Here is a 10,448-nt window from a genome sequence, read left to right on the forward strand (position 1 = left end):
GTTTGAGTCGCTCAATCTCTCTCTCAGAAGCTCACGCTCTCTGTTCTGAGTATCTGCCGCGTGATAGGGCGAGAGGAAGAAGAGGAGGGTTTATATATGGAAACCCTTTTAACCTAGCTGTCAATTTCTGCACGAGGGTCTGCTCGAGGCGGTGCACGAGGTTCAAGTTGGGTAGTTCCTCGGGTAGGGCTTCGGGTTGTTCTTCCTGGTCTTAGATCCTCTTTGATTGGGTTGAGGTTCAGATTGTTATTCTTGCATGATCACTCCTTCGGGTACATGCTCGGGTTTTACCTTATTCTTCCCCATTTTGGGCTCCAAAGCACCTGTTTTCATCCAAAATACACAAATGCAACAATGCAGCACCATAAATGGTCTAAATGCAAATTCCTACAGTTAAGGACCTAAAAATGCTAAGGTTACGATATATATAATGCAAAATATGTACAAAAAAAAGTGTCTAAAACATGTAAACTAGTGATATATCATCCTCTAATTTTCCTAGTCGTGCTTCAAACTTATCAAACTAAGCATCAAACTTCTCAAAAGAAGCATCAAACAGTCCTTTAAGAAAGAACTTCGTTTCTTCATTTATAGCTACATGAGTTGCAGCTGCTACTCTTTGACAAAGCAATTTCTTTTTGCGTGTCTCTGCTTCGCGATCAGGCTGTCTTTTCTTACTCCTCTTCAAACTGGAGACATGGTTTGCTTCATAATTCATATGAGGGTGCTCATTCCCAACTTCAGTTACCTCCTTCTCACCTTTGATATTTGCACATTCTCAATATTGTTGCCTTCTATATCATCAGCTTCTATATCAGCAAAGGTTTCCAAAATCTTCCCCTGATATAATCATATCAATCACATAATATATTTTACCATCTTTGATTTCATCCGGCCATACAAATTTTGCACCTCATTTCCTGAATAAGAAATGAATGAATAAACAACAGCCTACAAAACAGAAAAAAAATTCAAAAAATCAGTGTAGATAATCGTATGTGAAAAGTAAAGTAACATTGCATGTTGTGACATAATTGGAGATCTAGCAACAAAAATAAAGTAACACTTTAATATGATAGAGTCCAAACGAAATTGACACAAATAAAGAGTAAAAAAAATCCAGGGCTATGTTTCGGAAAGATAATCAACACGATCGAGCATGCCTATATATTAATTTAGGAAAATATTTTTAAAATGGAAAGTATATCTAAAATATCTACCTTGTAATTTCATAGAGAGACTACAGTCCAAATAATCTTGTTAAATGTGCAAATAAGATAACCTTATGACAAGTTAACTTGTAATGTGAAAATTCCACCGAATGTAGTCTCTAAGTAGCATAAATATAGTAAAAACACTTAATTTGGGAAGAATCATAAACTCACATTTGACTTAAATGTGCTCTCCACAAAAATGATGTCCTCATATGAAACCTTTGTTGCGCCTTTCCAATTAGATCATTGAGGAGCTTCCATCAATTCACTGTTAATTTTTTCTCCCAAGAATGATCCATTGTCTGGAATTGCTTCCCTCACCCATATCTGAAGTGCATCTGAGAATCCATCCAATACATATTTCAAATCACATCTTGTTTTCACAATACAATTTAATAGATAATCATAAGTTTTAAGACCCCACAGATAATTACGAACATTACCAAGATTCATTACCATCTTGATGTAGAAATGATCGATTTTTTCGTATCACCCTTAGCCACGACCAACCCACCTATCACATAAATATAGACGAAACGAATTCTATCCTCCGGAGTCCACTTCATAAATCTTCTATGTCATCCAACAACTTCTTTATGCAAATCTGTCCATCTGTCTTCAACAATTTACTCCAAAATCTATTATCATCTTTCCAATTCTCATAATCACACCTTCCATCATCAATGTATTTGAGTCTTTACTGAATAAAAATTTTGGAGTGAAAATCTAAGTGGTTTTCGTCCAAACACAAAACATAACTCATGCTTTTTTCTTTGTTACCAATTGCCTACACATGATGCTGTGTATTAAGCGAACTGAATAACCTAATTTATTTTCGTGTATTGCAAAGACATGAGGGAACACTGGATCTCTCTTCACTTCATCATACACTGATTGATGACAATGCTTCTTTTATTTTGCTCAAAAGAGACATTTTGCAGCTGTTATTTATCTTTTCCACTAGTGGCTCTTTTCCATCTTTAAATAAACGTTTTGGACATTCATTTTCCATGTCTGTACAAAAGCAATGCACACACTTAAAATATATCAGGCACTGTGTGAACAAGTTATTTACGTATTACCAATAGCAAAACAAACTCTTTTCATGAAATAAATCAAAAACTAAGCAACTGAAGCGTAACTACACCTAATACAATGAATCAAAGCAACCTGAGTACTACAAATAATAAGTCTAACTCATGCAAAGAAATCGAAGCTACCAAAATCAATTTTAATCTGTTTGAAACCTAAATTTTTCCTAGAATACAAAGCTCTGAATATTTATAAACCAGAAAACTATTAAGAAACGCCTGCTCCACCTTCCAATAACAGAGAATTAATAAAATTCTGATCGAGGTTCTGTTCAGAAAATTCTGAGTGCCACAGAAATGGTAAGACAAATCGATATGAGAGAATAAGAGAGAGTAAGATGAAGAAAAATAAAGAACAAAAGTTTTGTTTATGAAAGCTCAATTTCATCGAAAAAGAATAATAGATGAATGACGACTAGATGTATTATAAGTAAATTAATATTGTATTGCCTTATATTTTTGTTCCAAAAAATTTTAAAAATAGAAAAATTAAATTGATTTAGAAAATATTTTTAGCGTTTTGTAAAAATTTTTAAAAGGGAAAAAACCTATAAATACCTTATTTATTTTTTATTTGGACGTTTAATACCTGCTCTTTTTTGTTGGAAGAATAATACCCAAATTAATAAAAACGTGTAATTTAATACCTCAAGAATTAAGTGTTGTCATTTTCATACTTACGATTTCTTAACAAAAACAAAATTCCAGTTTTAGCCATATTCATTTCTATTAATTATTAATTTATAAATAACATTAAATTAATTTTAAAATTTTGAATAAAAATGATAATTGTTAATATTTCATTTTACCACTATTTTATTTCCTTTATTTCAATACAGATTTCTACTTTATTAACATGAATGTTTCTGTCACCAATCTTGTATATAGAATGCATAGATAGACAATAACTAATTTATTTATTCTTTGTTTCCAATTTTCCCTATTATCTTTTACAAAATCGATGGAATATCAATAATTTTTATTTAGATTTTTTTGGTTACAAATTTAAATTGCTGGACACACTTCCTCTCCCTATTAATAAAGAAAAGTGTCACATAATTTCACGATGGTATGTTCTCTCTTCCTCTCCTTTTTTTTGTATAGTTATAAATAAAGTTTGATTATTTTGATATCGCTACTAAATTTCGTGGAATAGATGCATATATTAGTTTCAAATGGAAGATGATGATGATTACTTCACAAAGGTAATATTCTTTTAAAAACTTTTTTCTAAATTAAAAAGTTGAAAAACTAAGAGTAATTGAAATTTAATTTTGTAGATGAACAATAATAATGACATAAAAATTTGTACACGTACTTTGTCGAGAAAGCAATGTCGGTGAAGTTTTATGTACTATCTCCAAAATGTGTTGATGCTTATTGGAAGCTAGATTTCACCATCGAGTAGCAACATCACCACTATCACAATAATGATAATAATCTTCATGTATATTTTGAATTTTGCTAAATACTCTTTAATTATTTTTATTTCTCCAATTCCAGTATTAGATTTCATGATGTCATATGTTTTGATGTATTTCATAATGCCATATTATATATTCTCATGTATTGTTATTAAACATCCACAAGTAATATTGGTTTTGATATACCTTTTAATTTCACTTCTTAATTCAAATTAATAATCTGAATTAATATTTTAAAATAAATTAGCATTTGTATTTCTTTTTAAAATTGATGTGTTATTAAATCATTGTACCTTATTATTTAAGTTTTATTATAAACATGTTTTTACATCTCTTAAGGATACATGGGTTTACATAATTTTACAAAATAAAGTTATTTTTATATTTTAAAAAGAAAAACACATATTTAAAATAATATAAAATAAGAAAGAAATTTACCATTCAAAAAATTGCTTCAAAAAGTAAACAAAACATAATGTTGATTATACTCTACACTATAAGACTTCTTCAACAAGCCTAAAAATATTTTCTCAAAATAATTCCATTATTTAGTTATCTAAAAAACTTACTGAATATTATTTCAATATTAGATAATCTTTTATAGAAAAAAACGTTTGATGCTGAAATCTTTGATTTTTTAAGATTTTGGAAACAATATTGAAAATTTAAATATTCTAAATATTAAAAAACTTCATAAAAGAAAATTTAAATGTTTGCGGTGTGATAGAGCAGCCGCTTTGAGTTTACCTTAATATGATTTTTTTTGGGTTGTCTACAAAAATATTTTAGTCTGTAATACAACGAGTTAAACAAAAGATGTTATGCCATCATCATTTCATTAGTTTAAATATTAGATAATTTTAAACAGTTATAGTTATATAATCTTAAATTTAGCAATCAAAATATAGTTTTACAAAGGAAGAGGTTATGATAGTCTATTCTTTTGTAAGGCAGAGGAGTCTGAGTGTAAAGTGGTAATGGATATTATAAGTAATTACGGAAAGGCATCGGGACAAGAGGTTAATTTAGGAAAATCTTCTATCATGTTTGGCAAGAAAGTTCCGCCGGATGTAAGATCTCGGATTAAAACGGTAATTGGAATTTCCAGTGAGGGAGGTATGGGTTCTTATTTGGGAATACCTGAAAACCTTCAGGGTTCCAGGACTAACGTTTTCAGTTATGTTAATGATCGTCTGGATGAGAGAGTTAATGGTTGGTCCGCGAAAACCTTATCGACAGGAGGTAAAGAAATTATGATCAAGTCGGTGGCGTTAGCTCTTCCAACTCATGTTATGTCGTGTTTTAAATTGCCACAGGCGTTGACAACCAAACTTACGGGTGCCATATCAAACTTCTGGTGGAAGTCTAATGATAAGGCTAGAGGCCTGCATTGGGTAGCTTGGGATAAACTGTGTGAGGACAAATGTGATGGGGGTTTGGGTTTCCGCGCTTTGGAAGAATTTTATGATGTAATGTTGGCTAAGCAATATTGGAGGTTGATTCATTACCCGAACTCTTTAATGGCTAGAGTGATGCGTGGTAGATATTTCCGGAGAAAACATCCCTTACGGGCAACTAAACCATATTCTCCATCTTTTGCGTGGAGGAGTATTTTCTCCGTTAAGGGACTAGTGGAACGAGGGGCACGGTGGATAGTAGGCTCGGGGTGTGACATTTCGGTATGGAGGGATCCTTGGATACCCGATTACCAGGCAAGACCAGCGAATGGTAGGGGGAGAGTTCTACATCCTAATTTGAAGGTCAATCATTTAATTAATCCCCTTACGATGGATTGGCACTTGCCCATTCTAGAGGAGTATATGGATCCAGTGGATATCCCGCTTATACAGAGTTTGGCGGTTAGTAAGTCTTTTTGTTCGGATAGACTGATTTGGCATTATACTAAGTCCGGTAAGTATTCCATGAGGACTGGCTATAGGTTAGCACGAGAATTACAAAAGGAAGCCGAATTCGGGCCAACGTGTACTGTTTTACGAGCACAAGCTTGGAAACTTGAGGTCCCCTCAAAAGTTCAACATTTCTTCTGGCAGGTGGCTTCTGGTTGTCTCCCTGTAAAGGAACGGATCGCTCATAAGGGTGTACGGTGTGATGTTACGTGTCAACGGTGTGGTTCTGCGGTGGAGTCTATTAATCACGCTCTTTTCGTGTGTGAACGTTCCCGTTTGGTTTGGGAGCTAACGCCGATGCATCTTTCTTCGACAGGGTTTCCCTACGGATCAGTGTATTCAAATTTGGATTTCTTATACTCCAAGGCCTTGTCGAGCTCCGGGGTTCGGGTATTGGATTTTTGTTGCCCTGGATTTTGTGGACAATTTGGAAGGATAGGAATAAAAAAGTTTTTCAAGGAGTTGAGGCTGACCCAATTGATATTATAAATCTGGCGTCAACCGATAAACTTTTGTGGGAGGAGGCTAAGTCCTTCTCGGGGAACTTATTGACTCCTCAGCCGGTTCCGGAGGAAAGGGTTGTTTCTGTTCGGTGTCAGGTTGATGGGTCATGGAAAGGATCCGACCCTTTAGAGGGCTTGGGTTGGTGGTATGGGACTTATGAGGATAAGATGCTTCTTTTAGGAGCTCGCAGTCTTCGTCGTAGTCCCTCTTCCCTTCACTCGGAGCTTAATGCTTTGGTATGGGCGATGGAGTCTCTTCGGGCGATGGGGATTGATTGTCAGAATTTCGAGTCAGACAACGCTGAACTGGTGGCGATGGTGCAGGATCCGGACGATTGGCCAGCATTTTCGCACTTATTGGAAGACTTCCATTCCCTCAGATCATCTTACTCCTCCTTCACTCTGACACAGATTCCGCGAACGTCAAACGCCCGAGCAGACTGTCTTGCTCGTTCTTTCAGACCTTTAGCTTCTGAATCTTCTTTTGTGAATTCTCTTCCTCCAGATTGGGCAACTAATCTTGGAGTCACTTTTTAATTTATTTAAATGTAAGGTTGAAAAAAAAAAATAATAATAAATAGTTTTACAATCTTAAAGACTAAATAAAACAAACAAAATTGATAAATATAACTTCAATTTTAAAAAAAAAATAGTTAGAAAAATCGTCTGCGGTATACCGCTGGTTAAAATCTAGTTAAGAATAAACATAAAGAAGGAAACCAAACCATGCTAAATTAAAAACCCCCAGTATTTGGATTCATCGTTTAAATTCTAATGTGAAAACAATACAAACATATGCCCTGAAAATATCTAGTTCATAATGCAGTGCCAATGCAGTGCCAATGAAAATGAAAGAGAGGGAAGCTGAACGGACGACACAGTTTATGACCTGAAAGTATTTTCTTATCGCTGGTTCTTTTTGTGATTCCACAATCGCTGGTTCTCTTTGTGATTCCACAATCGCTGGTTCTTTTTGTGATTCCACAATCGCTGTATCACGTTTCCAGTTTTTCCAATCCCACTTTCATTTTTTCCGCAAAAGAACAGGGCCATAGTTTTTTTTTTGTTCAACGAATACAAACATAGTCAAATATTTAAAGAGAACTCTTCGTCAAGTTGTTTTGAAGTGAAGATATGGGTTCGGTTGATTAGGCCCTTACTACTTTTAAGGGAAAACTTTCTGTGGTTAACCTTGGTAAATGCGAGGATGGAGCTCGGCTTTGGTTTTGGTGTCCAAGAGGACCAATTTCATTTTATGATCCAAACTCGTCAGTTCGATCATGAGATTTTAGTGTGAGGATCGAACTCGGTTTATGTACTTGTAGTTGTATGAAGGGTTCCCTTGTATGAAAGAGTATGTATTCAGGAGAGTTTGTTTGAATATAGATAGAAATGAATTCAGCTCTATGGGAGAGTGAATGAAATTATCGCGAGGTGGTGTCTAATTATGTGAAGAGTAAACTCAACACTTAGGTTCCTCCGAAGTAAACTTATTTCCCCAGGAGTTGGGAGCGTGGAAGAATCTTCAAGGAGTGGAATCTAGTTTTGCGAAGAGCGAGCTTGACTCTTACAAACAAAACCAACTCTAAAATAAAAGAAAAAGTACATAAATTAATTAATGTAACATCCCGACCATCACCTTGCTTAGTAAGTCCCACGTCCACACCTGATTCATTGGCCTACTTTATTTAGTGGCCCATGTCCAATCCTAGCCCATGTGTCATTTGTATCCGACGGCCGGTTTGCTACGTTTAGAAGGCTTTAAAGATTTGTTTATCGTTCCTACAAATCACCACATGATCTTTTCCTGTGTTTTGTCCTTGCTCGCACAGTTTTGACAATCACTTCCCGGAATGTCACCCATCATGAAACTACTCAAGCATAAGCACGCTTAACTCCGCTTAACTCTAGAGTTCTCTTAGGATCTTTGACCGAAAAGATAAGTGCACTTTGGTGAATTATTTTCAACCTCTCTGCAAACCGGGGTGTCACAATTCACCCCCATTAAGAGTTCGCAACGTCTTCATTGCACACCAAGACCGTCACCCCCGAGGGTGTGAGCCCACTCGACTCCACAGTCATATGGGTTCGGCTTTGATACCACTTGTAATGCTCTGATTGTTACCTTTCTTAATGGGTCCCACATCTACACCTGGTCCATAGGCTTATCTGGCCTAGTGGGCCCTACCTCCACTCCTTTCCTATGGATCCATCTATCTGGGATGACTGGTTTACTATGTCTGGGAGGTTTTAAAGGTTTGTTTACCATCTCTACAAATCACTACATGATTTTTTTCATGTATTTTGTCCACACTTGCATAGTTCTGACAATTATTTTCAGGAATGTCACATATCCTGAAACTACTCCAGTATATGCAGGTTAATTGTAGAATTCTCTCAAAATCTTTGACAGAAAAATAATTGCACTTTAGTAACATAAATGGTCAAATCAATTTTTTTAAGCTTATGTGCAAACTGGGATATCACAATCATAGAGACAATAACTTATATAATAAATAATAGTTTGACAACATTTGTATTATAAAAAGTAACGCAAAACTTTTGTATCGGTCCATTCTTTTTCCATCCATCTTTGCACTCCCGCATATAGTTTGCACCATCCATTGCAAATATATGAGCCATTGCTGCATACATGACTTCATGTGCTTGTTCATAAGCTTTTTTTGGAAAAGTTCATATGCTAACTGGTAATTCTTAAGAAAAATATATTTCTTTATTGAGTTCCAATCGGACCATTAAAATTTTGGCGGACTTGGTTTATTTGTCTGCCTGCATTGGTCACTTGGATCTCACATTTAAAAATATGATAATAAATTTCAATACGAAATCAAGGCATTTTTATTTTTAGCAAAGGGATAAAGCAGATTTTCCCATCTCTCAATTTTCATGTTTATGGCTTGTTCCCTTCATAATTGATATTTAGTTAATTATATATACTAAATTTTGCTCCCACACATGAATTTATTCTATACATTCATATTATATAAAATTTAAGAATTTTATACTTTAAATAGTATAGAATAATAAAAATTAAAACAGTGACAAGATATTGTTAATATTTTTCTAACATTGTTTTCTACCTATATACTTTGTGTGTTTTGGATATATCATTATAGAAATCTCTACACTCCCTAAATAAAGGAATTTCATACAATAGATACAATGCTAGCTGCTAATTGGTGAGATCTTTCGCCAACGCATCTTCCTGAATTGGGACTTTAAAACTCCTTTACTTCAGGTTGCTCTGGGAAGTACCAAGAAGAACAGACTTGCTTCCGGTGGCACCCCTTGTTTTATATACTATACACTACTATCTCTTATATTTTACTTGTACACTTGGGTGATATTTCAATATTTATGGTTATGTTGGTTCACTTCAACGGAAATGCTATAAAGCTCAGCATTTAGAGAGGATCCTTCCCCAGCTTATTTTGGACTTTTAAGGTTTGATTGCTAAGAGCAAATGCTTGTCCCTGTATCTTTTTGTTTTGCTTCTGTTGATGTTGACGTACTAGTGAAAGTGAAATCTTGTTCCTTTTGCTCCTTCCTCTAAAAATTCACAACGCTTATATCATGGCATGTGTAATAAATTCAAACAATAGGAATAGCTGCAGCATGAGTTTTAGAACCTCGACTATCTAGCATAGAATACTAGTATCAAACAGTAGGAATGGATGATGCAGCATGAGACTAGAGATACAAAAACAGAGATTGGAGCAGTAATTTAACTTGTTTGACTGATTAGTGTTTCACTTTGTGTTCTTCCATGAGGTTTGCGGACAAGAAAACAAGAAGACAAGAAATTTTTAATCTAACTTTTTAGCAACTATCAATGGACCAATGAAATTTTACATTAAGAAGTTCTTAATCTAACTTTTTCAAAATTTCTATTAAAAAATTTGTTAAGCAACTTTCTTAAAATACATTGATGGAGATGCTCTTAGATGCTTGACTAGTGTCTTTCGTCTAGTGGCACTGTCCACTCAGCCGTCATTTTCCTCATCTCGATTTCACACCACCAAACAAAGTTACATGGAAGAACTCTACATGATCATATTAATTGTTATAAGCATCCAACCCTAGCTTAACACATGTTATCTCTAACTTATTGTATCTGAATGATCTGTTAACCCTTTAATGTTGCTATACGGCTTAAAACATCATGTTTCACACAATAATAATGATCCTAACTAATGAAAAACTTCAGAAAGTTTTATTCATCGAACCAATAAGTATTACAAAAACCAACTCTATAATGGAAAGCATATGAATTAAATTAGCAGTTTAA

At 34.5% G+C, this 10,448-nt stretch overlaps 1 pseudogene; it reads right to left on the minus strand.

Annotated features, from left to right (window-relative positions):
- Nucleotides 1-523: 523 nt before the first annotated feature.
- On the minus strand, nucleotides 524-1,892 carry LOC109133302 (uncharacterized; annotated as a pseudogene).
- Between the last annotated feature and the right edge of the window lie 8,556 nt (nucleotides 1,893-10,448).

The sequence above is a fragment of the Camelina sativa genome, chromosome 6, assembly GCF_030686135.1.
Source record: "Camelina sativa cultivar CO46 ecotype springtype chromosome 6, ASM3068613v1".
NCBI lineage: Eukaryota > Viridiplantae > Streptophyta > Magnoliopsida > Brassicales > Brassicaceae > Camelina > Camelina sativa.